Source organism: Haliotis rufescens, unplaced genomic scaffold (genome assembly GCF_023055435.1).
Source record: "Haliotis rufescens isolate VD_foot unplaced genomic scaffold, xgHalRufe1.0.p SCAF_45, whole genome shotgun sequence".
Taxonomy (NCBI): domain Eukaryota; kingdom Metazoa; phylum Mollusca; class Gastropoda; order Lepetellida; family Haliotidae; genus Haliotis; species Haliotis rufescens.
In genome coordinates, this window is record NW_025964168.1 from 1,628,857 (window position 1) to 1,633,068 (window position 4,212).

The following is a 4,212-nucleotide window of genomic DNA, read 5'->3' on the forward strand; positions in this document are numbered from 1 at the left end:
TTCTAATGATCAAATTCACAACCTGTGTCTTATAATTCGTGGCAGAGTACATTTTGTATGTGAAAATATCTTCTTCGTTTCCCTAATAACAGAGTCAGGTGTTTTGTTTTCAGGTTCTCCAGCCTTACATAACTTGTGAAAACATTAAGAGCTACCAAAAAATGATTCATACCGCCATTGTCTGATGACATATTTGACATGTCCGCTAAGTCTGTATTCAACTATATTTTGATAAATTTGTAAAAGAACTCAAGGATATTATGCACATAATGCAACAAACCAAACGTAAGGATAATTTAGATTTAATTAAAAAATAGACTTATTCTTGAAACAAATTGATTGATATATTAACTGTTATTTTGGTACTTGTTATTATTATTATAAAGTAATATTATTATCACACAAAGCCCTATACCTCTCGCCATGTGAGTCTGTAAGGGTTAATTGTAAAACCGTGGCAACTATCTTGAGACTAAAAGTTTATATTTCAAAACAACAACAAAAAGTCTAGAGGCGACCACTCTGTGGCAGGGAATACAATTCCTGTGAAGCGAGCCACTGCTTGATGTGATGTGAAGCAATATCCAACTTGGCCTCCTTTTTCACAGTGTGATACAGTGTAGTGGGTACAGAAAAGAAAGCTGGATGCTTGAGGTGAAAATAAATAGCAGACAAATATTCCTTCCATCCTCCAGCAGGTATGATGATGAAATAAAAAAAATAAAATATTTTGCCTTTGTTTTAGGCCATCCATGTTTCTCGCTACACTTCAGGTTCCGCGCGTAGGCAATGACTTAACGAAATGTGTATAAACTTGTTGGATTTTGTTTACGTGAACGTGACGCCGCCGCTTATCTATACTATCAAGTTACATTCCAGCAGAGTGCTGGATTACTAATATTTCCAAACAACAGACAGTTGCTGCATTGTCTGGAGAGCAATAATCGCCAACACCCCGTTATAGGGCACACATTCTGAAAATATATAATATATTCTGGAACCAAATAAGGAATGAATGTACATGTTATCAAGCACTGTGTAGTACATGGCGAGAACATTGTGTCTACAACACATCATGCACGACACACTGGCACGTTGCCATTTGAGTGTATTTTTTTTTAACGTGACGATAAACCCAATTATATCTCAAAGCCCCTGCAACACCTTTGGTCTCACGTTAATCACGTTACATAGATCCTGTAAATCACATTGTACACTTGCCACATCGCACCAGGCGGGTGTGAAAGGCGATATTAAGCCTGACACTGAAAACTTTGGGCGTTCTCACCTTTCCGATTTAATAGCCACTAACACGCATCTAGCGAGAGATAGCCTGTAGAAATAGTTACATACGATGGCTTTGCCAAGGTTGAGCAAGGTCACAAAGTTACTTTTTTTCTCACTGGCGAATCAATATTTAATGTGAATGGATATTTCAATTGTATGATAATATAACCATGTCGCAATAGTTTCCCGGGTTCTCCCACATTATGTTTCAGAGTTTGTCTGCACCATACCGGAACTGTGCGTATCTGAGCCCTGAGCTTAATTACGCGTTTTTGCCTATTTTAATTGAATAACATTACATGCAAATTAAAACCTAGGGCTAAAATACGAAGGGACAAAAACGTGATAGGAGGAATGAATATACCAAGTTTAATGAAACAATACTCACAAATGGAATGAGAGAGCAATAACAAAGACAATTTCTTTTTTCAACGTTTTCAAATTTATGAGTCAAGAAGAAATTGAAATGACAGCTGTCAACAAACCAGTATCGCAGTTATGCGGCGAATATGTCACACTGAGTATCCAGAATATCACCCACGTCAGTGGTTCAATGCGCCTTGTATGGAGACCTCTAACAGCAAGGTTACTATTGGTGAGCATTGACCATATAGTAGCGTGTTGAAGCACATCCGGTGGGGGAGATCAATCCACTTTAAACTTAATTTAAGCCATTTTAGCTTGTTTTAGACCCCCTTGTTCCAAGCGCCAGACAGGGTAACAACAAGTATCATCGTTTAACGTCTTTTGGTATGACGCGGCCGGGGATCGAACCCACGACCTTCCGTTCCCCCGGCGGACACACAACCACAAACAAAACCTCGGGGCGGTCCCATATCGGATTAACAACAGCAGTATGAGACAGGACTTCACAGTTGATACATGTGTATGTACCCATGTATTTTTAGTCTGGCATTTAACGACCGAATTGTGTGTTGTTTAACGCCGCACTCAGCAATATTCCAGCTATATGACGGCAGTCTGTAAATAATCGAGTCTGGACCAGACAATCCAGTGATTGACATCATGAGCATCGATCCACGCAATTGGGATACGATGACATGCACCAACCAAGTCAGCGAGCATGACCACCCGATCCCGTTAGTCGCCTCTTACAACAAGCATAGTCGCCTTTTATGGCAAGCATGGGTTGCTGAAGACCTATTTTACGCCCGAATGCATCTGTTTAGTTGGATAATCGAGACAGGTTATTCTCTGGCGTTGACTTTTCCTATTTACTTGAACTGGGTCCCCGAGCTTCATTTTAAGCTCAGAGGCATTTATCAATTAAGCGGAGTCAACTGCAAAACTACTGCTTTACCGGCAGCCCCCACCATTCACACAATTTGATAACAAAAAATATTCTGCCTGAATATGTGTCGTCTTAAAACGCGTATTGAATGACAGAATGAATTCTTCCAATCTGACCACATTGTCCTGTCACACATGTTATCAATTGAGATGAGTTTAGAAGTTTAGACAGTTAAGGTACCAAACACTGCAGAAAGTTCATAATAAAGCTGCCACAATTGTTTCCCGTACTCCAAAATGGTCGCGTATTTCTCCCGTACTAAATTACCTTCACTGGCTACCTCTAGAGGTTAGAAGTATCTTCAAAGTATTTTGTTTGAGATACAACTGCCTTCATTCAACTGAGGAACCTGTCTGATCTTGTTGATAAAAATATTCCTTTTCGAATGCAAAAATAAAAACATGTGAATCCCCGACAGAGCTATGCAGCTCCTGCTCTCTGGATCCCAAAACAAACTGCTCCCTGGATCCCCAAAACTTTAGGAATTACTATGACTATGAAATATGCTGCTGAATGCTTCTATCAATCATGGACATGAGCCCCTTTAACTCCATAATATCAGCGCAGTTCGGCAAGGGTGGAAACTGGACTTTTTTAGTCAGTTAACTCTCTTGTCTCGGGAAGATGCTGCTCTCTGGATCCCAAAACAAACTTCAGGAATTATTATGACTATAAAATATGCTGCTGAATGCTTCTATCATTCATGGACATGAAACCCCTTTAACTCCATAATATAAGCGTAGTTCGGCAAGGGTGGAAACTGGACTTTTATAGTCAGTTAACCCTCTTGTCTCGGGAAGATGCTGCTCTCTGGATCCCAGATGGACATGAGCTATTTTATTGTCAATCTAATCGTATTACTTGGAGCATGATTCGTGTGTGTGGAACTGGCGCCCTAGGACACATGCACAGTGTACTTCTATTACTCTCTGGTTACATTATCGTGTTAACTGTGGTGATATGTCAAACTGTTATGCCGTTTAAAGATTACTTTAAGTGCAATTTATACAATAGATACCTATACCTTCTTTCATCGAATATAAACTTTAAATACAGTTTACAGATGGAAAACGTAAACCCATAATGGCATAACATTATTTGGGCTCCAAATTTGCAAATAATAGCTTTATAGATGAATGTGCTAGATTTTCTGTCAAAAGGCTGTTTTCTAAACATATAGGTCGGCTCCTCGTTTCGGAAAGTAGTGTGTATTGAAGAATTGAATACTATATTATGTTTCTGACAAAACAAAGTAGAGCCACCCTTCATCCGAATGAGCCGTATCCTTCTGCGAGTGAGTGAGTATGGTTTTACGCCGCTTTTAGCAATATTTCAGCAATATCATGGCGGGGGACACATTGTAGCCATGTCGGGATTCGAACACGGGTCTACGGCGTGACGAGCGAACGCTTTAACCATCAATGCAAGAGTACTGAGCAGAGCAGCCATTTTTAGCAGTGTGTATTGGGTGTGGACCAGGGATATTATGAATATACCACATTGGAGACGACATTGAGACCGAGGTTATAATAAGTCCAAATAAGGCAAAGTAGATCCGCCAGCATTTATGCGCAGTACGATTGAATTGTAACCTGTTCCAGGCAGTTATGACA